Below are 24777 nucleotides of genomic sequence, written 5' to 3'. Positions count from 1 at the left end.
GAAATGGACACCATCGACAGTGATATTCCCGATGTTTCACAGAGATGTGAAGTTAGACCCTATCAATTCGAACCGATAGCTGGAAATTCACATGAACATAGATCTTGTCTTTACTCTGACGGGTCAGATGATTCTGAGAGTGAGAGTTCATTCAGCCCTCATGAAACTGAAAGCGGTCGGCTCGATAACACTTCCTGGTAAGTTAAAAACAATTCTGCTCAAAGGCTAATGATCTGTTGAAAGAAGTATTATTTTTGTATCATACATTTAAAGTTCATCATAGATCTAGCTAAAGTCCGTTGCAAACTAGTTTTTTTTGGCTGATATTTTTCGAGATTGATTGAGATACAATGCTTCCAGAGTCCGAGATGAAAACATTCAAAATGGTGAAACGAGTCAGAATTATGATAATCAATAATTGATACACCCAAAATTATAATACTAATCCTTACCTCGGCTTTCAGTCGCTTAGCGCAGAGGTCTTCAACAGGGGGGGTCGCGAAATCGCACCGGATCACTCATATCAACAAAAATATTCCTGCCCTGTCCCCTGGCCTCCGTGCAGGGATGCAAACAGCCCGCCTTTCGGCGGATGCCGCCTTTTTCACGGCTGAATCGCGCAGATCCGATTTTTTTAAAAAAAATAGCGATGTTGGTTCATGGAGCATGAGGCATGAAGTGTAAGGATGAGAGAGAGGCGGTTTGGGTCGGGAAGCTGCGCGCATTTGTGCAGCCTGGCGCAGGTGTGCGCGGCTTCCCGATTTGAACTGTTTTTTTTTTTCTCATCCTTATGCTTCCTGTTTTATGTTTCATGAATTAATATCGCTCAGTACCTGAGTATTGAATATTAATTGAATATACTCAGTACCTGAGTATTGAATATTTACAGTACTGAGTAAAGAATCCTCAGTGAAATGGTCCGAAGACAGTTTGTGGGAAACAGTAGGTGCAAAGTTTTTTTCAACAGGTGTTCTGTAAAGTTGTCCTACCAAGCCTACAGATGCGCAGGTGAGCCCACACTTTCCTCAGCTTCGGGTCCTTGGGGAATGCAAAAAAACTTACTCCAGGGCATTTCCCATTGGAATTATTGCAACCATAAGCAGCACAATACACCATGATGTCCAATGTACTTTAAAGACTATAAAAACAATTTTCTTGTCATCCACTTCTCCATTCATCTACCCGCTTGTGCTGTGCCCGAAAGTTTTTGTGACGTATGATCACGTGACAGCGGCTCTTCCAGTTGCAAAAAATGCATATCGGAAGTCGAGCAGAAATGCCATATAGTCATCACGAATATAACGATTTTGCTGAATTTAATAGATGATTTTGTATTTGTTGATGCAATTAATTCATATTTTTAATGGAAAGAAACTGATATAGCGTGCTTTTATGTTTCATGTCCCATATCCTTTAAACAATCTACCTTTGTGGCCTTTTGTTTAGCTCTGATCAGTGATTCATCTCATCTCATTATCTCTAGCCGCTTTATCCTTCTACAGGGTCGCAGGCAAGCTGGAGCCTATCCCAGCTGACTACGGGCGAAAGGCGGGGTACACCCTGGACAAGTCGCCAGGTCATCACAGGGCTGACACATAGACACAGACAACCATTCACACTCACATTCACACCTACGGTCAATTTAGAGTCACCAGTTAACCTAACCTGCATGTCTTTGGACTGTGGGGGAAACCGGAGCACCCGGAGGAAACTCACGCGGACACGGGGAGAACATGCAAACTCCGCACAGAAAGGCCCTCGCCGGCCATGGGGCTCGAACCCAGGACCTTCTTGCTGTGAGGCGACAGTGCTAACCACTCTGATCAGTGATTACCAGACATATCAAAATATTTCTGTTTCATCTGATAAGAGTTTAAATTTTGTTAATATATCGCAAGAACAATTATTAATAATAAAAAAGCAAGAATAAAACTAAACTTTCTCAACTGAAAAAATAGGAATAACATTCATGCGTGGCTGAAAATTTTTTTCAGTTTCTACTAGAACTCATTTGTCCAGACAATCATGATTCACCAACATTTCATACGAATCCCTGCTTGTTTTCCCCTATTAAACTAAAAGTTAGGAGTGGGAGTCAACACCAAGAAATAGTTGATTCTTTAAACGAGAATCGATTCAAAAGATTCTGAATCAATTTTATTCGACTCATAGAGAACAGAGTGATGAAACACGTTACTGTAGTTGTTTGACATCTAGTAATCTATGCTATTTTACCTTGCAAAACAAAGCAAAATGGCAGATGTAGGCCTAGGCTAAAATACTTGACTGTTTTACAATTAAAGACTTCGCTAATGCGAAACCTTCTGATAGCTGATCTCTCTCTCTCGTAAACAGGGTTAACCCTGATTAGCTAGCATTTGTTTGCTGTGTAAATTTCATTGCTAAGTAAAATGGCAGTTTGTCACTCATGTCTTTATAAACAGTGTTTATTTTCGAAGAAAAAATAACTGGACAATATTTATTTAAAAAGTGTATGAAAATTGAATTATTTTGACAACTGGCAATTCACTAAGCAAATAATTGTACTGAATCGACTTTCAGATTCGACCCTAAACACCTGAATCGGAAATGGAGTCAAGTCCGTAAGTGAAGAATCGAACAACCCTGTTATGTTGGTCCGGCTTTCCTACGTCTCTCCGTGGCGGAGGCGGGCCTGCTTTAGCCGTGGAAGGGCGTTTGTTTTTCGGCAGGGTAACGCAGTTAGGGAGGGGTGGGACTTTTTTTTCGAGTCGAAGAAAGCCCACCTTTTCTTTCTCATTGTCTAGAGCTGTGAGGAATGTGCCGGTCTGAGAGAGAGAGAAAGAAAGAAAAGCGTGCTGGAGTTACCTCCCTTTCATTCGCCAGATTTTAATGGGAATTATATCTTCGCACACGTGTCGAGGTGAGTGGAAAGGAGTCCATATGGTTTCCTTTCTTTTTCACTTGTTTGCGCGGTGATCCTGGTGTCTGAAACAGACCTCTTCCCAGGTCTCAACTCCACCGCTGCGGTAAGTTTTTAGTTCCCCCCTCCTCCTCCCCCCTTTGCTGTAGCCGGACAGAAACGAAAAGTACGCGTGTTCTTGCTTGTTTTTTAACTACACGATTTCTCACCACGTCTGAACCGGATTTTGATCTAAATGCTTGTCAGTAGACGTTTTGGCTGATGTATGCAGTCAGTCTCTCTCTCTCTCATATGTAAACCCTACGTCAGCAACCTTGGGCAGTTTTACTGACCCTGTGATTTATTTTCACCGTTTTTATTCCGTTTAGATTTTCACATCATCCAGAATAATGATCTGAAGGACCCGAGCTCCGGTAAACCAACTTCAGAGCAAGGTTTGTTTTATTTTCGTCCTTTTTCATTTTTGCGCTTGATCCGTTTTGCTGATCTGGAACATTTTCTCACATTAACGCTGTAACTGCGCCGAGACCCTGAACACTCGGAGCCAATACTGTTTGTGAGCCGCTTTGTGTGTGTAATTGGCAGAGGCCTGGCGCGCTCCGCTGCCGTTCTGCTAAATGGAAATTACAGCAAGAGCAGTTAGTTGTAGGTTTGTGAAGTGATTCGAGAAGTGAGGACTTTCACAGTTATTAAAGGCTCTTGGTGTATCTAGATCGCAGGCCTGTCCTCAGTTTAAATGTGCTTTAAAATAAAGACCATAGTTTCGGTGCCGTTTGTGTAGTTTTACTGAGTGAGTGGAATAAACACCGCGGCCCGAAGAGGATCCGCTGAAATGAAGTCATCCATCTCGCTGAACCCATGTGGGGTTTACTGGACAAAACCGGCTGTAAGGTGGTGTTCAGTGGGGACGTTTTTTGTAGGTCCCCACAAGGCAGCATTAATAAATATGCCAAAGAAAGGTCATGGCAAGGGTATGTGTATATATGTTTTATATTTTGATTATCATGATGGAGACGACAAGCATGCGGATATCTCACCGTTTTTGTGGGGACATTTGGCTGGTCCTCACAAGCATGCGATAATAATTAGGCCATTGGAAGGTCTTCACAAGGATGATGAGGCAAGGGTGTGTTGGGAGTGGAATGGGGTGGGGCTTGTTCCTTTTGAGGGTATGCATATAACGTCACTGCAGTTATGCCCACTGAATAGCAAAAAGACTGCTGACAGCGTTAGTGTTCGCATCAAATTCCACAAAAACAGACATAAAATGGGAAAGCGCTGCTGTTTGACTGACTGTGCAAATAGATTCACCAGCAAATCTGAGCTCTCTTTTTACTGCTGAAAGCTACAGAAAGGAGAATCAAATGAATTGCCACAATTCGCAGAAACCCCTGGAATCCAGGCACCAAAACGTGGATTTGCAGTTGCCATTTTGTCTAGTATTTAAAGTTATATTGACTGCTCATCAGTTAAATATGTAGCATCTTTAATTTCTTTATTCTGTGTAACTAAAGTTTTTGTCACCATTTATTAAAAACAAAATGAGTTTTGTGTTATGTATAAAAAAAAGGGGGGGGGGGTAAATGGATGGATAGGGTTAGGCAGCCAAGACAAACCCAGTTTTCTTTATAACGTCTACTTCACAAACTTTAAATGGTTAGCTGGATAACGTATTTAAAATTTTCTAGAAAGTATGTTGAAATTTTGTTTATTAGCACGCTTATGCATGGCCAACTCTCACTCCTACACTATATTTATAATCCTGCTTTCTGGAGTGAATAGGTGGATATACTTTGACGTTAACATTCATGCACCACTAGTTTTTTGGAAGCATGTAAGAATTACTGTCTTGTCCAACTGCCTTTAATTTAAGCAAGTGATCATTTTTTGTTTTATTTTACTCCCAGTTTTGCTGTTCCCCAAATAACACTAGCCATATTGCAGTATGTCTTGCCACTCAGTCTGACTGAGGGGGTTGTGTTCCAGTGGGAAAATAACATCAGTGCATACTCTCTATCTTGGTTATCTTCATGGGGACTACAGAATTTTTTGGGGGGATATTTGCACAAGCCTTCAGTAATAATTATGCCAATGGAAGGTCCTCACAAGGATAACTAGAAAAGCACTCGGAGAGCGCAGACCTCCGCCAAGAATCCTGTAAAAAAAATCCGGGATCATAAGGTGATCCGGCTCACTGCCAAAATTTAATGGATTGTTACTTGTGCCCAGTCACACCTCTGGAAAAAATTTCAGAGCAATCCGTTCATTACTTTTTCCATAATGTTGCAAACAGACAAACCAACGCTACCGAAAACATAACCTCCTTGGTGGAGGTAATAATAATAACTAGAATCGCATTTTCTCCAGAAATGCAAAGTGTGCTTGCTCAGGTGCGCCGCCATGGCGACCCGGCAAGAGAGGCGACCGCACGCCCACACGACAAGTTTTGTGTCAACACGCGAAAGTTTGGCCAAGACACAAGGCGGATTCTCATACAGAGATGACAGGCTGGCAAGGTTCTTTATAGGGACATCCCAGAGCATCACTAACATGAAAATTTAGATGTAATTCTAAATCTGTAAAGAGATATGACCCAAAACACGTTTTTGCTCATTGTGGCGCCCCCTAGTGGCCAAATGACACCAAATTTGATGAGGGTACATGAACTCGTGCCGAAAGTCATCTCAACAAATATGGTCGTGATGCGTCAAAGCGTTTCTGAGATATGAGCCAAAATACGTTTTTGCTAATTGTGACGCCCCCTAGTGGCCAAATGACACCATATTTGAGGGTAGTTTGGATGGTGTCCAAAGTCATGCCACTAAATATGGTCTTGATACGTCAAAGCCATTCCGTGATATGAGCTCACTTCCTGTTTGGTGGCATCGCCATTGATTTTGATTGGCTGCCACGGGCGAACACTTCAATGTATGAGAGCGAAACGAATATCATTCATTAGGCATGGACTGGAGATCGTTTGTGTCAAGTTTCGTGATGATCTGACAAAACATGCGGCCAGGGTCACTCTACCTTCACTTTGGACAAAATTAAAAATGGCGGAAAATCTAATTAGGTGGAGAATGACATCATAGGGTATGTTGGAATCGTCTAGCTCCAAGGATTCCAACTGCACCAGACTTATGAAAATCGGACATACGGATCAAAAGTTACGTGCGTGAACGCATGTAAGACTGTGATCAGTTGATGGCGCTAGAGCGTGAGACGTACCAACATGAAACTTGATGAAATCAATCAGGGTCCACTCGTCTATCAGTGTACCAAGTTTCATGACTTTACACCTTACAGTTTGGCCTACAGATGGAAAAATCTGTTTTTTTGCGTCGCGCGCCCATTCATTTCAATGGGGAAAAAATTAATCCTTTAAAAAAATCCGAGATCCAGAAGGTGATCTGGATCACCACCAAAATTTAATGGATTGTTACTTGTGCCCAGTCTCACCTCTGGAAAAAATTTCAGAGCAATCCGTTCATTACTTTTTCCGTAATGTTGCTAACAGACAAACCAACAAACAAACAAACCACCGCTACCGAAAACATAACCTCTTTGGCGGAGGATTTCCTAGAGGACACTCGTGCTGAGGTGTCTGACTGAGACTCTGGAGGAAGTACGTACTGCTCTAGGCTATATACACAGTAAGTGTGCATCTGTCACAGATAACATGATCCCTCATTTTATCATTCTTTCCCCTGCCAAATTGCTCCTATCATAACTAGGTACCTTAGCTGATTATGGTTACACTACTTGCAATGTAGCCTCATACTTGTAGCTGTAAAGCCACCTAGCTATAGACCCTTTTCACGTGACGTCACGACAAATGCGGCTGCCATTTTGGACATGTACTACCAGTAGTTTACCACAGCCAACATTGAGGAACGGCAGCAAAGAAAGTTTTTACTTTCAGCAAGACTTCCATCATGCCACTATATTGTTGTGCACCTGGATGTAGTAACCATCAACAAACAAGGCAAGGTTTATCATTTTATCGGATCCCGACGGAGAAGATGGATAGCAGCCATAAACAGGAAAAATTGGCAGCCCTCGGCATACCAACGCTTGTGTAGTGACCACTTTGTTGGAGGTAAGATGAATAAAATTAGCCAGAAAAGGCATTACATTGCTGTTAACATTCTGTGGCGGCGAGTGTGTAACCAAATAGGTTAAAATAACCCATTGTAAACTCTTTGTTCTTCTGTAGTAGCTATTGTTGACTAGCTAATGTCAACAACATACTAGCTAGTATGTTACTGTAGCAATGTTTACGTTCAGTCATTTGGATGACTGTTAAAACCTTTCAGTCTCAAGTTTTTCCTTTACTGTATTTACTAGTTTACTGTAATTATGATCCGGCAGCTATTTACACCGGATCCAGTGTAAATAGCTGCCGGAGCCAACGTCTGAGGTTTCGGAGCGCGCTCCGGAACCTCGGACGTTGGCTCTGGCAGCTATTTACCTGTACAGGGCTTAATTTGAGGGAGAGCAAGTCGGAGCACGCTCCGGAACCTCGGATGTTGGCTCCGGCAGCTATTTACCTGTACAGGGCTTAATTTGAGGGGAGCAAGCCGGAGCGCGCTCCGGAACCTCGGACGTTGGCTCCGGCAGCTATTTACCTGTACAGGGCTTAATTTGAGGGGAGCAAGCCGGAGCGCGCTCCGGAACCTCGGACGTTGGCTCCGGCAGCTATTTACCTGTACAGGGCTTAATTTGAGGGGAGCAAGCCGGAGCGCGCTCCGGAACCTCGGACGTTGGCTCCGGCAGCTATTTACCTGTACAGGGCTTAATTTGAGGGGAGCAAGCCGGAGCGCGCTCCGGAACCTCGGACGTTGGCTCCGGCAGCTATTTACACTGGATCCGGTGTAAATAGCTGCTGGATCATAATTACAGTAAACTAGTAAATACTGTAAAGGGAAAAACTTGAGACTGAAAGGTTTTAACAGTCATCCAAATGACTGAACGTAAACATTGCTACAGTAACATACTAGCTACTATGTTGTTGACATTGGCTAGTGCTAACAGCTAGCTGCTAGTACACTGCTACAACACAGACACCGACCCTAATAGGTCATTGCCTGGTAACAGCAAATTTATAACGGGCCATGTCTCAACAGACTAAGAAATTATTTCAATGACATTTAATAACATTTTGTTTATCCTGAGGACCGAAAGTAAATGAAAATGTGAACAAACCTTAGTTGTAATAAGATGGCGACCACCGGCTCCAGGGACGACCCGCTGATGTAGGCATGTTACCCAGCCTGACAAAATATTTGTAGGCATCCAAACTCTTATACGCTTTCAGATCAATACCTGTGTATGGCAATGGGTTTTTAACGACATAGGTATACAGATCATGTGGGCCGAAGTCAGGTAAAGACAAGGGCTTCGTGTACTTCTGTACGTCAGTGAACAATCCTGGTGGAAGCAGGTAAACGTCGTTCTCTAAGCCTGCTAACCTCAATTTTTGCAAATACCTCTCCCTCTGCTCGCCCTGTAAATGCCCTACGTCGATGGATAGTGAAGGTGTTTTCTGCATCTTGCTCCTTTTTCTTATGTTTTTCATTTGTCGCCTTCCTCGCATTCAAACTGATTCGAGCCGAAGTCCACTACATGTCCAAAATGGCGGTCGCGTTTACGAAGGTCACGTGACTGAAAAGGGTCTATAGAGGGTATGCAGTTGTAACACCTTTTAGATTAGATTAGATAAAACTTTATTGATCCCTTTGGGCGGGTTCCCTCAGAGTTATCGCTTGAATACACCAACTGAACAGTCTTCTTTTTCCCCAGTAAAAACAGCAGATGAGCCAATTACCTTATACATCACCTCACACCCTTCCCTATGTCTTGCATTAGTAATGTTAGTAATGTTTTGGTTGGTGCTCTCGTCTTGTCTCAGCTTGAAAGGTGCACAGAAACTGCATTTGTGTCTGTCAGGGTCAGTGCAGATTATTTTGAGTTTATGTAAAACTAAATACATTTTAGTAACACTAAAATGTATTATTGTCTGTTTGACTTCTCTAACATTAGCAAAGTATATAGTTAGCATCAGTTAACAGTTAATTTATTAGGGGATGACGCTGATGGTTTTCTACCAAAAATGACTGTCAGCACTTTTGGTTTTCAGCCAAAAGAACTGACTGTTGTAGGACTATTTCAAGGTTCTGACTGCAAAGTTGAATTCTGGGCAAAATGTTATATTTCTATTGCTGTTGGAGTTTTGAGATGTTTCGCTGCTGCACACACCATGTATCCTATGTGTAAATGTTTTGCCGAGATAAAATGCATCCTGCATTTTAGGATTCTGGAGATTGAGCAACAATATCACATGACCACCGTGGGGGCGTGTTTGATCTACCTTTTAACCAAAACAAATCGGCATGGGCAAACATGGCAGACTCCACTCTCCTGCCAGCTAAAAGCCAGTGTTGAAAGCCTGCCTAGTGAGTGCAACTGCAAGATAGCGCAAGGTTAGATGACGCATCATTTTTCTGGATAGTGCTTAGCTATCTTTGCCTTAGAATGCATGGGCTCAACTCCACGGTATGGAGTTACACACCTAATGTTTTGATCTTGCAGAGAAAGAAATAAAACAAAAGCAGTGAAAAGATATATTCGTCTTTTGTTTCACAGATCTATTCGAATGTTATCCACAAATTACATACCTGTGACTCAACTCTGAGGTCAATTCAGAGTCATGATGTTTTCCGCGCATCATCTTGGTGTGATGCAGTTCCATAGTTATGCTAATTAGTTAAAGCTCCTCATGTTTAGCTGTTTCCATAGAGCCATATTGTTTGTCAAGAGGTAGGATATTCAGTTTCAAAACGGAGAAAAGCGACCCTTAGTACATAAATGATCATGTCTGCATGATATTGTTCTTGCGACACAGAAAAATGCCATGCACAATTTAAAAAAAAAAAAACCTGAACGTTTCAGAATCTAACACCCTATGAATAAATTTCATGGTAAGGATAATGATTAAAATGCAGTTTGTTTTCTTTGCTCTCATGCCCCGCAGTAGATCAACAGGGAACATGTCAGTTGTATGAAGGTCTTTCATGGTTTCTGTGAGGGACACCAGTACCATTCTATTCGAGTAATTAATGCTTGAAACTTGTAGCAGCATGACAAGTCTCACAGGCTGATTCAAGCTGTGAATAGGAATTAATATTTGGAATGAGAAAAAAAGCATGGGTAATATTTTCAATGGTTGCTTCATCTCATGTTGCAGGCTGTGTTCCAAACCACATACCAGTGCATTAAATAGTATGTCAAAAATGTATGCTTCTGTAGGTTACCCCTTATCATGGAGGACATATTTCACTCACTTTGTCTGCTTTACAAAGTGTAGCAAGTTTTTAACAATTTTTAAAAAAATAAATTCCACAACAAAACTAAAACCAAAGCACGTTTCCTAAGAGGTGTGTTGTTCAAGTGTAGCTCATAAAAAAGCGGAATTTAGATCCATTACAGCCCAAAGTCGGTAGGACACTTGCAGAATGAATGGGTTTGATATGTACAGACAGAGAGAGGTAACTTCAAGCCCACAGGACGGTTTGGTGTCTGCTGCGTACATTTTGAAAAGGATAAATTTGTGAGGCGGATTCACATAGAAGGATTTGAGTGACGTCTGGTACGTATCCACGATCCTACGATCTGGAAACAGAACTGCCATCCCAAAGAGCTCACCGCACAGTAAGTGTCAAGCTTGTGTTTAGCCTGTTGCTTGAGTTTATTAGTTGTCCTTAGTCTTTTATCCTTTTCACTGATAGCAGTTCTGAGGTGTCAGCACGCAACTCATCTCATTATCTCTAGCCGCTTTATCCTTCTACAGGGTTGCAGGCAAGCTGGAGCCTATCCCAGCTGACTACGGGCGAAAGGCGGGGTACACCCTGGACAAGTCGCCAGGTCATCACAGGGCTGACACATAGACACAGACAACCATTCACACTTGCATTCACACCTACAGTCAATTTAAAGTCACCAGTTAACCTAACCTGCATGTCTTTGGACTGTGGGGGAAACTGGAGCACCCGGAGGAAACCCACGCGGACACGGGGAGAACATGCAAACTCCACACAGAAAGGCCCTCGCCGGCCACGGGGCTCGAACCCAGGACCTTCTTGCTGTGAGGCGACAGCGCTAACCACTACACCACCGTGCCGCCCCAGCACGCAACTACTGTTATTTATTTATTTTTTACTACAATCACAGTATCAATGCAACCACAAGTTTTTTTTTTTTTTCAAAATTCCAAAACCTATGAGCTTTCTGTCATGCGTGCGTGGCATTAACTATGCACATGGGCACAAGATGAAGGTGCAATCAGTGCACCTATATAAAGACAAAACACACGCTCACTGTGAAGTATTGCACTATGTTACGTACACATCACTAAGCTATATCTCCTGTTTTCCTGATTCCTGTTTTTTTTTTTTTTTCCTTTTTGTGTGCTTCTGTCTTTGCCTGTGCTCATCTGTTTGTGCCATCTCTCGACCTTTTGCTTGTTTATCGTTTTTGATCTTTGCTTGCCGATTTGGATTGTTTGCTTGTTGTCACCTTTATAAATAAAACCATCTTCTGCACAAACATCCGTCTCCAACCTTTCCCTGACGCTTATGTTGTCCCTTTACAGAGAGCTGATTTTAAGGTGAATTGAACCTGTTTGAAATTTTAAGATAAAGTCCCTACAGTAATCACGGAATTGGTGTGAAGAAAAAGACCATTGCAAGATTAATTTATAATCACTCTGTGATAAACTTCCCTGTGTATTTCTGAATCTTGTCGTTGCCTTTTTGTCTACTGAAACATGTGTGATGTTATATTGAATCTAAAAACATGATTTCATTTGATATTGAATGGACATGCCATCCTGTTATCTCTCTTAGGGCCCGTTTACACGAGGACGCTGTCGGGTAAAAACGACTAAATATTTTATCGGAAGTGCCTTTCGTCTACACGGGGACGGCGTTTCCGAGGCTGAAAAACGGAAAAAATTCAAAATGCCTTCCAGAGTGGATAAGTTAAAAACAGCCCCCGTTGCATATCCGTCTAAACTACCCAATACGCGAAACTCTGCTTGGATCTGCTCACATCGGGTACGCGTTTACGTCATACATATATACTGTACATGCCAGCCCGGGAAGTAAGAAAGTAAGTAAAAAAGTAAGAGCATGTCTGATTACATCGATCCAACGGACCTTCAAGCTGCTCTGGCAGCTTTAATAAACGTCCAGGAGTCCTTCGAACATCTATACCGAATCTGCACATATACCGTTAATGAACAGAGGCGGGTATAGTATGCTCTTACTTTCTTTCTTACCATAGCCAGAGTAGTCAAAGTTTTCGTGGCGCAGATGTGCAGATCAGACAAGACGGAAGACGTTGCGCATGCGTGCAGACATAGCAGAGGTCTTTCACAGCACCACCTAGCCGCCTGGCATGCACATCTGTGACAGAGCGCAATGCGTCTGTCACTAAACAGCGGTTCCTCCCGCTGGTCATGTTTCAATGGTCAAGTGCAATGGACTAAACCACAGCTGCAAAGACATTCCAAATACAATCTGTGTTGTATGTTTGTTGTGGGTTTGGTAATGGGGGCTTTACAAGTATGTTTTGTTACGGGTACATTTGTTACAACTTTTAGATATGTAAACCTGAAATGTTTGGTACATGTGTTCATAGTAAAAGACGCAACACAGGTTTAAACAGCGCAAGCATTTATTAGTTTTCACTATAAACAGTAGCGTGTAAAGATTCATTAAGTGCGCACGTTTAACATCTGAATCCTTTTCTGCTAGAGTTTATCTAACATCAGCCAGAAATGTTTGTAGCCATTTACCTGCTGTAGTCTTCCGGGTGCGGGACCAAACCAGAATGCAGGTCTGAAAGCGCTTTTCAAGGTTTCTTCCGCGATGCGCGGGAAAGCAGCTCATTAGAGGGGAGAGAAATGGTCTAAAAATCTTACGTAAGTGTTTGTTGTAATATTTAAGGTCTGCACATTGTTGTAGGAGTGTAATGCATGCAGTGAAAATGTTTAGAACTGTTAAAATCTGTCTAGATGTGTTGATTCATTTTAATTGTGTTAAGACTGTGACGTAGTCTTTTAAATATGCGCTACACTGTTCATTCGAGGGATGGCCTCGGCAGGGAGAGGACGCATGACTTGGGCTCTGTGTGAGTAATGCCAGAGTAGCCTAGCTTGCGTGGGCATTTTGTCCCAGAATTTTTTTTTTTTTGTTTGGTTTTGTCATCAGTGTTTTTGTTTGTTTGTTTGTTTGTCCTGTTTGTGTTAACTGCCGGCTTAAGAATAAAAAGAAAACTATTTTTGTACAAGAATTTTCCTTGTTTTGCTCATCATTCTGACTGACTACTCCATCCGCTCGGCACACTCTATTACAACATCCAATTGAATTCCACACATTTATGCGTCACCGTATAGACGCAGATTTCCTCCTTGAAAACGGTCGTGTAGACGCGGAAAAAAGTGAGAACGAAAACGGACTTTTGCGTTTTTGTTTCAGACCGTCCCCGTGTAAAGTGGGCCTTAACTAACTCCTCATTTTTTTTTTCCTGTATTTATAGGCTCTGAAAGAGATTCTCTCACATGAGTGAAATGTAAAAAGATCATGGGTTTTGGAATTTTGAAAAAAAAATCTTTTATGGTTGCAGAGATAGTGATGGGGCGGCACGGTGGTGTAATGGTTAGCGCTGTCGCCTCACAGCAAGAAGGTCCGGGTTTGAGCCCCGTGGCCGGCGAGGGCCTTTCTGTGTGGAGTTTGCATGTTCTCCCCGTGTCCGCATGGGTTTCCTCCGGGTGCTCCGGTTTCCCCCACAGTCCAAAGATATGCAGGTTAGGTTAACTGGTGACTCTAAATTGACCATAGGTGTGAATGTGAGTGTGAATGGTTGTCTGTGTCTATGTGTCAGCCCTGTGATGACCTGGCGACTTGTCAAGGGTGTACGCCGCCTTTCGCCCGTAGTCAGCTGGGATAGGCTCCAGCTTGCCTGTGACCCTGTAGAACAGGATAAAGTGGCTAGAGATGAGATTTTTTTAAAATTGATCTTAGGAAATATTTTAATAATTTGAGATACTGGATTTCTGATTTTCATGAGCTATAAGCCATAATCATCAAAATTAAAAAAAAAAAAAGCTTTTAAATATTTCACTTTGTAATGACTATAGAATATATGAAAGTTTGCCTTTTTGATTTAAATTAGTTTCCCCCCAATATTCTAATTGAGATGCACTAGTATATGGTAACTGAATGTTTGGACCCCTGGATGGCATTAAAACAAATTAGATGATTGAGCGGGGGAGATTTAATAGAAACCATTATTTCAAATCCCATTCTGCAGAAAAACAATATTCCATTTTGTTAGGATACATGAACTTGGCTCTGACCCTAGTTTACATGGGCTAACTCCAGCACTGTCCATCACTGTCCAACAGAGAAAATGTGTGTTTTAGTTATATTTTTGGGCAGTTTACTGTTAACAGACTACTGTTTAGAATTCCAAGATGAAGACCTAAGTAATGTCAGATTCTGGGGAAGTGAACAGTTCTTAAATTGCAGCAGTAGCTTTAGACACAGCTCCATCAGGTTCATCAGCCAGCTGGGACTCATAAAACAGGGAGGGAGAAAAGAAAGCAGGAGACCTGCCTTGACCTGTTCCAGGCAGGAAGGTTGAACTACTGATGGTTTTCCAGTTATGCTGCTTTTCCACTACAAACGCGGCTGAGTCGGGCTGAGCCGTGCCGTGCTGAGTCGAGCTGAGCAGGGCTGTTGGAGTTGCATTTCGACTACAACCGCGCTGAACCGTGCTGGCTGGAAGTGGGTGGACACATTGGGTGGAGTTAGCGAAAGTGGGTGGACGTCACGTGATGTCGTTAAGCAGCGCAAACAGTGACATCAGTGAGCTTTTAAGCGGTAGTCTCATGACCCGGATAGTAAACAATAAACATGGAGTCGTTAGTGTTGCTGGTCTTGGTGCTGTGGCTTGTTGTCACCGACAACGCCAACAGATACTGGCAAGGGCGTATAGATGAGGCGAGGCGCATAAGGCTTCATAATTCTCGTAATTCGTAATTATCCTTCTTCCGGGTTTACGGTGTTTACAGATCCCAGCGTGCTCGCGGGGCGTGTGTGGGCATGTGAGGACACTCCTCCTCACCAATCAGTGCACAGGGGAGTGTCTGCTCACGCCCCCAGCCTCACTCGGCACGGTTTGGCTCGCTTCAGCCCCACTCCAAAACGGTGCGAGTTTTAGGGGCTAAGCAGGGCTGAAGCGAGCTGAGTCGTGCTGTTTTTTGGTAGTCGAAACGCGAGCCGTGTCGGGCTGAAGCGAGCTGAAGTGAGCTGAAAAAGGGTAGTGGAAAAGGGCCATTAGACTCTAAAGTTAGCAGCTCCAGTGCATGTGCATGCATGTTGAAGCTACATGCTGGACCTAGCTGACTGAACAAGTGGAAAAGTACACACGTACACTTATCCACACCAGGCCATTTGCAAGTCACACATTTGTCTGACAAACTTGTCATATTTCCTGGAAGGGAAGGGTTTTTTAAATAAACATTTTATGAGCAATGACCAGGGTGTGTGGTTTATTTATTTATTTATTTATTTTTAAGATGCAGTTTATAATTTTCACTAGTCTCAAATTTTCAAAGATAAGATAAACTTGGAACGCGGCCTGATATGAAGCAGAGTTCCTGTTACCTCTCCAAAGGTTATTTTCATATAACAGCACGTGTTTTTAATTTACTTACAGCACAGCAATATACTAATTTTAATAATTTTTTTTTGTATTTAACATTTTGTACTTTTTTTTTTTTAAAATAGTTGTTTGCTGTTGTGGAATGTTCATTGATTTATGTTAGTTCCTTTTATCAGGTGATGTTATAGAAACTGTAAACAGTCGTATCCATCACTTTCTCTTGAAGATAATAAAACAAAAAATAAACTCACAAAGTGCAAACTTAAAGCTTTGTATCTGAATGTTTGACAAAGCTCCAACACTGGAGACACTTTGCAATTCGTTTATTATTAGATTTGGATTGTGTATCATGCACCATACGATAGAAATTATGGTGTCCTATTTAAACCTGTAATTTACCTGGCTAGTTTGCTGTTAGCAAGAAGGTCCTGGGTTCGAGCCCCGGGGCCGGCGAGGGCCTTTCTGTGCGGAGTTTGCATGTTCTTCCCGTGTCCGCGTGGGTTTCCTCCGGGTGCTCCGGTTTCCCCCACAGTCCAAAGACATGCAGGTTAGGTTAACTGGTGACTCTAAATTGACCGTAGGTGTGAATGTGAGTGTGAATGGTTGTCTGTGTCTATGTGTCAGCCCTGTGATGACCTGGCGACTTGTCCAGGGTGTACCCCGCCTTTCGCCCGTAGTCAGCTGGGATAGGCTCCAGCTTGCCTGCGACCCTGTAGAAGGATAAAGCGGCTAGAGATAATGAGATGAGATGAGTTTGCTGTTATAGAAAATTAACCTGCACCTTCTGGCCAATCAGAATCAAGAATTTGACAGTGCTGTTTTATAAGTATAGAATATCAGCCTGTTGAATTTTGTGGTGTAAAATGATTTCGATTATAATTCTTTATAAAGCCATTCAATGCATTATGAAAATGATCACTTGAAAATGTTTAAAATAACCTGAGAATTTGTTTTTGGACAGAAATGACCGCGTACTTTTAATGTAGCAGTTCTCAGACCTTTTGTAGCCAGGAAATCATTTGACTGTAATATAAACTCCACAGACTTCCTCAGGACAAATTTCTTTTCTAAGAATTTTTTAATGTCTAAAATAAAATATTGACTGTTTATTTGAACTGTAGAGCTTTTGATTTCTGGATTCCTGACCCCCCCCCCCCCCCCCCCCCCCCCAAAAAAAAAAAAAACACCACACACATTGGGTCCAAGTTGAAGTTATTTTTAAGCTGACTTGTGACCAGCCATTATAGGACCCCTGGCTGTTCTTCAAGGACCCCACATTGAGCATCAATACTTGATTGAATGTTTTGATAATCAACATGCTTAAATCATCAGCTTTTCTCACTTCTAATTGAACTCTAGTTCTTGTGACCTGAAGCTCTGTGTGATTGCAAGTTTCTCTCTGTTTGATGCTCTACACTAACCTTGTGCTTGATTTGGCACTGATTTATCAGTTTGGATTCAACCTGTGCTATAACCATTAACCCTTGATTAGAAAACCAGTTTGAGCATGTACCTGGCCTTGACTGTTACTATGTATCTAAAAGTGTGTTTGCTCAACTACCTTCGTGTAGCTGGATCAGACGTGTCCGTGAATGTCTTATCATTGCTTTTATGTGGTTCGTGTCTGTCTGTTTGTTTGTTGTCTGGAAAGCCTTTATCATTCACCTGCGTTAACACTGCTACTATAATAATCTCACTCCAGGGTCAAATTTCACTACCTGTACAATGATTATTGTTGGTGGTGACCTTTGTGCGCTTGAACAGGATGTGTGTAATGAGATGTCTGCACAAGTGAGAGGATGTGGAATGAAGAATACCTCAAAGCTTGTGCTTCTTTTCCTTGTTTCTCCTCCAAGTAACCAGTTTGTCTCTGCTCTGTACATCCTGCTACATGTTCTACCTCTGTGCCTGTTTCTGAGCAGCCACAGTAGATTACTTTTCCACACATCAGCTTTCAGTGTGCTGCTGTCCGTAGTTCCTGGCTAAAACATGGCTAAATGTTTAAGGACATCCAACCTCAGGAGCAGATATAGGGATGAACAGATGTTTAATATGCAGATTAAACTGGAAAACTCCTGGTTTAATTTGCCTCTCTGAGGTTTTTTTTTTTTAATGCCTCTGCCACCATAAGGTGCAGGAGGCATTGTTTTCGGGTTGTCCGTCCGTCCGTGTGTGTGTCTGTCTGTCCGTCCCAAAACCTTGTGAATGCGATATCTCAAAGGCTAATGAAAGGAATTTCACCAAACTTTGACCATTTGTGCGCTTTGGGACAAACATGAACTGATTAGATTTTGAGATCAAAAGGTCTAAGGTCAAGGTCACTGTGAGGTCAAATGTCTGTCCGAAAACCTTGTGAACACACTATCTCCAAGGCTGATGCAAGTAATTTCACCAGGTCAAGATTACTGTGAGGTCAAATGTCCATCCCCAAATCACAACTTAACAAGGCGTGTAGTCTACCGGGTGGAGGCATCCCGAGTTCTATCTATTTATTTTAATTTTTTTTGGGGAGGGGGTTGGTCCAGACTTGCATTACTGTGTGAGTTGTACGTTTGTATGTCTCGTTCAGTGCGACTCTATTGCATTTGACTTGTGAAAATATTGGATCAGCGCTGAGGAATGGAATTCCACCTGGGAATGTTGTCTAATGAAGTTCTCTGTCTGATCCCAGTGTCCCTTAAAAGAAGCTAACCTCTGCACAGTATGCAGACACAACCAGTCAGTAGTTTTTAAACACCCTATTATTTTAGCTTTTTTTGTTTAAAGTAATACAGACACCTAAATAAATTCACTCTTCCCTATGACTTCCATGAAAATATAGTTATAATTTTCACCCACAATGCGATTGTGAATAATAATAAGCCTTTGATGATAAAGTTGAAAAAAAAAAAAAACACGAGTGCCATCTCATCTCATCTCATTATCTCTAGCCGCTTTATCCTTCTACAGGGTCGCAGGCGAGCTGGAGCCTATCCCAGCTGACTACGGGCGAGAGGCGGGGTACACCCTGGACAAGTCGCCAGGTCATCACAGGGCTGACACATAGACACAGACAACCATTCACACTCACATTCATACCTACGGTCAATTTAGAGTCACCAGTTAACCTAACCTGCATGTCTTTGGACTGTGGGGGAAACCGGAGTACCCGGAGGAAACCCACACGGACACGGGGAGAACATGCAAACTCCACACAGAAAGGCCCTCGCCGGCCCCGGGGCTCGAACCCAGGACCTTCTTGCTGTGAGGCGACAGCGCTAACCACTACACCACCGTGCCGCCCACCAGAGTGCCATGATAAAGCAAATGGAAACTGCGGCGCCTTATTGTGATATAGATCGGGGAATCTCCAGAAACCGGAAGTATGTGCACAGCGTCTGAAGACAGGACTTTTAAACATCATTTTCCATCCCTTCCAAAGGAATACAGACAAGCCCAGTCACATAAGAACATGGCAGTTTATTTACAAATATTATGGTATTAATGCAGTATTCCTTTGTGATACTTTACAATACGGAAAAGGTTTTAAATTAATACTGACACCTAAATAAATTCACTCTTCTCTATGACTCCATGAAAATAAAGTAATCTGGCAGACAGATGGCGCCCTCTTGTACACGTACTCCATTACTCCAGAGTGTTGAAAATGCACTCAATGACAAACACAGGCTTGAATAGTGGGTAGGTACTCTTAGGTAGCTTGGAAAATTTTATTTTAGCTTTCAGATAATAAAATGAGAGTAGATCTACACTAGCACTGTTCTGGTACACTGGCTGCAGTCTAGTGACTACTCTCCAGTACAAATGTCTGCACTAAGCGATGTATCTCTGTGCCACACTGTGCTTTTGGGAGGCCAGTATTCGATAAGCAGGTGCCAAATTGGAACAAAAGCAAATTTTTTTTTTTTTTTTTTTTTTTTATTATCTTGGCCTGAGTTATAACTACTTGATGGGAATTATACTAACAATTGTCAATAAAAGATTCTAACAGCTGGTATTGGTAATTATTAATGTAAACAAAAATAGGTGGTCTGTTACAATCATCCCTTCACCATGTCCACTTGTCATTTTGCTGAGATCTGAGTGGTAGTCACTCACCTCATTGTGGTTGTCAATGTGATGGTCCTGGTATGGCTCAAACCAGTAGGGCTCGATCCCAAGCTCTACATTCTCCCACTCCTCTACCTCCTCTTCCCCAACTAACTTGTCTTCATCCCCATCATATAAGACATTTTCTGTCATGAAAACATGTTCTTTTGGCGCGCCTTCCAGGCAGGGGTTCACCAATCTGTCATTTCCGGTTTGGGTCCTTCTCAGCGGAAGGGAACGGAATTCCAGGCATCGCTTCATGGTGAGAGGTTTAAATGTTGTACAGTTTTCATCTTCAGACCTTGTGATTTACATCGAAAATTGAAAGAATAGAATAGAATGTCTTTGTCACTGCACAAATGTACAACAAAATTTAGTTCATCACAGGAGAGCAAAGCCGCTGTGTACGTGCGCGCCGCCGCTCTTGGGTACTTCAGCCCAAGGCCGTCCCATGTTAACCTAACTGCATGTCTTTTGGACTGTGGGGGAAACCGGAGCACCCGGAGGAAACCCACCCAGACACGGGGAGAACATGCAAACTCCACACAGAAAGGCCCCCGTTGGCCGCTGGGCTCGAACCCAGAACCTTTTTGCTATGAGGTGACCATGCTAACCACTTTCACCACTGTGCTGCCAGTTTGTTTAAAATCTATAAAATGATGGAGGAGACCTGTTTGTGTCAAGATCACTTTAAATTACCTTAAATATATTGGAAAATAACCAAGGAATAGGTATCAGTGAATTGAAAGTGTTTGTTACATGGTTAATGAATTGTGAAATATTACAAATGACTTTTATTGAAAGTCTAGTTTTAATGTGAATGGCCAAAATCTTTATCACTTTAATCAAGTACTTCTAACACACCACATATGGTTTATTGTTAATACTAGCTTTAACTGAGATTCTGTACAATTTTATATGCTACAATAATGGTGTTTTAAGTAAGGAATAAAACACTTGGGACTTGCTGTTTTATAGGGAAAAAAATAATTGATGGTGTGGTCTGGCACAAAGCAGAGTTGCTGTTAACCATCCTAAAGTTGATTTTCATGTAACTGCATGTCTGTGTTTCATTCCTCTTTTACCATAGCAATTTGCCAATTAGCTGTTACCATGGAAACATGTTAGCAGTAGAGCATTTAATATAAACATGCATGTAGTTAAGATATAGTTAATACTTGGTTCAGTGTTTCTCTGATTAGACAGATTTAAATCTGATCACTGAATTGTGTGTGAAGGCTTTGGTCACACAACCCATCGCAAGCTGTAATCAATGAAAATGAGGGGTTTTGGTGGTGATGCATGGAGATGTACAGGTGAGCTAAAAGTTGTGGTCATACAGCAGGTGAACACTTGATGTTCTTTTGAGGAGACCTGGCACTTTTCCTAAGAGGCATGCTTGAGTGTTTTGCGCGCATCAACGTCTGACTCGAGAATAATCACTGATGTCTTGCTGAATAGATTTCAAAAATGTGACCGCACTAACCAATCAATGGCAATCACAAATGCCTTGTCTAACTATCGCCAAACATTTGCCAAATATTCATAAACCCTTTGCCTAACCAATTACAAACCTTGGCGAAAGATCTTTCATGTTTCGGCGAAGGTTAGTCTGTGCCTTGCTGCTGTGTTGCTGAGGCCCCTGTGTGCATCAGGGATATAGATTCGAGACAGTTACATCTCAAGAGAGTCCTTGAGCTTCGGGAAGAATTTCCAAATCCGTCTGCGAGTATTTGGCTCTTGGTTTGCTGATAAACATCATTACCGAATTTCAGTGCATGCACTGAAATTTTTCGTAACTTTTTTGGCCACTCATGAGGCAGAGACGCGCCAAAAAAAAAAAATCGCAAAGCTCGAAGAACATTCGCATTGCGCAATTGGTGGCGATGCTACCAATTTTTCATCGCCAAGTATTCACAAACCCATCGCAAGCTATAGTGTGACCAGGACCTAATATGCAAATCAGCTCAGTTATCTTTTAACTTTATATTTTCGTTTATCTGATTCAAGCTCTTTCATTCAGAAGATGGTTGAGAACATTTTGCATAGAGTTTTTTTTTATTTTATTTTATTTTTTATTTTTATTTCCTCAGAGATGTCAGCTTGTGTGTTTTTACTTTTGTTTTTGTGATTTCGGTCACAGCTTTACACTTGCTATTAACATGTGTCTCATATGGTCAAGAGAGCGATAGCCGTTTACACCTGAATGTGTTGTCAGTGACCAATTGCTTTTTGTGATTAGAAAGGCAAAAGATCTGTCAAAAACAACCGAGTTTCACTTCCCAAATTGCAAAGCTGATCGAATACCAAAAATGACTAAAATGAAGCATAAGCCATGAGGCAGCATTTTATAATGAAACTGTCAGGTGCTCAGACTGGTGACTTGCTGACTTTTTTGTTGGGGAAAAAAAGTTGACTAAACATCAACTAATTTATTTCTACAGGCCAAGAGCGCATGTTGTTCACATCAAAAAATGATTTCATCAGACTGCAGTGTTGTTGACCAGGTGATTTTTATTATTTTTTTCTTTTCTCCAGTGTTTCCAGGTTCAAGCCTGTGCTCACTGTGGTCTCAGGTTCCTGTTGTTGTAATGCATTTGCCTCAAGGTTCAACATGTGCATTCCGAGATGCCTTTCTGCTCACCATGGTTGTAAAGTGTTTTATTGAATTACCATAAACTTTGTCAGCTCAATGCAGTTTTGTTTTTTGCACCATTCTGTGTCTTCACACAGAATGGTGAAAAAAACAAAACTGCATTGAGCTGACAACGTTTATGGCAATTCACCAGTGTGATCCTGTATCCAGTGAGTGCATGTCATAAATAAAGAGCAGCTATGAGAATGAGTAAACCAGTTCATGGATACAAATGTAGATGTTTAATACAGTAGTGTATGCAGAATATGCAGGGAAAAATTCAACTTGTGTATCAGACACAACGTGGCAGAGACTTAATTCTGGATGAAAACCACAAACATGGCAACACTGGTGATTAGACTGTCTGGATGCCTTTCTGTTCACACTACAAATGTAATATGGCCATGTGCATCCCACACCACATCCAAATGTCATCCGAGTGAATACTACTTGAACTTGACCAGTGTTCAGCCCTTTGATTTTCATTTGGAAGCTGCACTTGAGTGGATTTAAATCAACAGTCACCTTGACTCCGTTCAGTTATCTGTGATCTGTTTCAGGTTCCACTGCTAAATTGACTTCAGGATTGTTTACAAATCTAAAATGGCTTGATATTAGAGACGTTAACAACAATAAACAGCAAAAATATTTGTAAAGTGCTCATAGCGAAAGATTTATAAGCACTAAATATACAATGTGTACATACATATGAATGGGCAAAAAGGGATACTAATATGAAGTTCTAATTAGATGAAGCTTAAGTTTTGACTTGAAATGAGTGAGTCACAACATTACAGCTGAGTAGGGTGTTCCACAGATGTTTGCAAGCTGTTTTTGAGCTTTTTTTTAAGATGCATAGTGTCTCTGCAGCAGCTGCAGTGCTGACATACCTGAACAAGCTCCTGCATGCTCACCAGAAACCACTTGTACACATGTGAGGGCGAGTCATTAGTGGTGGTTCCATATCAGCAGCTCCTGCTCAGGCCAAACTGCCATACTCGACATCGGCTAAAAGCAGGGAAACACCACGCACCCCTCTTTCATAATGGGAAAGAAAACAGAGGGAGAGAATGACAGGCATGTGACACTGTGTCAACTTCCTTTTAGAGCTTGAGAAAATAGCTATGTATCGACTCCACCTTTAGGCTACAGTCACACTACAGCTTGCGATGCTTTGTGATGGGTAAATGAAAATGAGGTTTTGGTGGCGATGCTTCCCCAAGCTTCGAGACATATATTCCCAAATCCACCTGCAAGTATCCACCGCTTAGTTTGCCGACGAAAACATCACCAAATTTCAATGCATGCGCAAAGTTTTCGTGACGTTTTTGGCCACTCACGAGGCGGAGACACACCAAAAAACAACTCTCAAAGAACATTAACCATGCGTTGCACGATTGATGGCGATGCTACCAATTTTTCATCACCAAGTATTTGGAAACCTATTACAAGCTGTAGTGTGAACAGAGCCTTACGCGCTTAACTGCTGGAAACCTTTTTTCATGTGCACAATGATGCAGTAATGCCCATGTCCCAGAAAGAGCTTGTGCTCTCTTTCAGGACACACAAAACGTGTGTGTGTGTGTGTGTGTGTGTGTGTGTACACACACTGTAAGGTTGTTTGTACTGAGGAGGTACAGTACAAACAAGTAAGTAAACTTTCAGAATTAGGAAAAAAGAGATTTTTATAAAGATGGAGTATAGCATAAGGTACATCTATGGTTTGTGGCTAACTGGCACTGTGTAAACCAGAGGATGTTTTTTTAATTTTAAAAGACCTCATATATTTGGTACATTCCCCCCCCTCCGGTCCTCATCCAACAAATATGAACTTCCTCCTTACATAAACACACAACATTCATTTACTGTAGATCCAGAACCAATTCCCGGAACACTGTGTGCACAAAGTGTGAGAATACACCCTGGATGGGACACCAGTCCTGTGCAAACACAGTCACACCTGGGGCAATTTAGGATGGACAACCTACCTACCTGCATGTTTTTGGGAGGTGGAAGGACACTGGAGAACCCACAGGAAACCCTTATGTATGCGGGGAGATCATGCAAAACTAGGGCTGGGCAATAATGTTTTTCAATTATCGTGTAATTTTCCTCTGTATAAATAGCACAAATATTAAATAAATGTCCTGATAAAATAAATTTCCATGCTTGGATAGGCAATGTGAGGTTGACGTCATGCCGTGTTTTTGAATTTTGGACAACTGATGTTTTGTTTACTTGCCATGTTGAATCTCGCTGCCTTTCTTTGAGTTGGAGGCTGTTTTGATTTTCTGTCATGAGTCTGAAAAATGTTGCCATGGTAGGCCAGTGCTGCTACATCAAGAACTGCTGTAGCAGGTCACACTATCATTTGGGGAGAAAACTGGACAATGGAATGTGGTTTTTAGCCTTTCCTACATGG

The 24777-nt window shown here is 41.9% G+C and overlaps 1 protein-coding gene across 9 annotated transcripts in view; it reads left to right on the top strand.

Annotated features, from left to right (window-relative positions):
• Positions 1 to 2634: 2634 nt before the first annotated feature.
• Positions 2635 to 24777, top strand: part of luzp1 (leucine zipper protein 1) — a 185519-nt gene continuing 163376 nt past the window's right edge. For 3 of the 9 annotated variants that reach the window (XM_060933609.1, XM_060933613.1, XM_060933610.1), the window contains exons 1-2: positions 2635 to 3008; positions 3271 to 3336. The gene's annotated coding sequence lies outside the window, so the exon portion shown is untranslated. Of the gene's footprint in view, positions 3009 to 3270; positions 3337 to 3724; positions 3874 to 24777 lie in introns of those variants that run through there. The other 6 variants (XM_060933615.1, XM_060933614.1, XM_060933616.1 and 3 more) reach the window with 4 other exon arrangements.

The sequence above is a fragment of the Neoarius graeffei genome, chromosome 11, assembly GCF_027579695.1.
Source record: "Neoarius graeffei isolate fNeoGra1 chromosome 11, fNeoGra1.pri, whole genome shotgun sequence".
NCBI lineage: Eukaryota > Metazoa > Chordata > Actinopteri > Siluriformes > Ariidae > Neoarius > Neoarius graeffei.
Note: the sequence above shows the minus strand (reverse complement) of the source record. Positions and strands in the feature narration are given on the sequence as shown.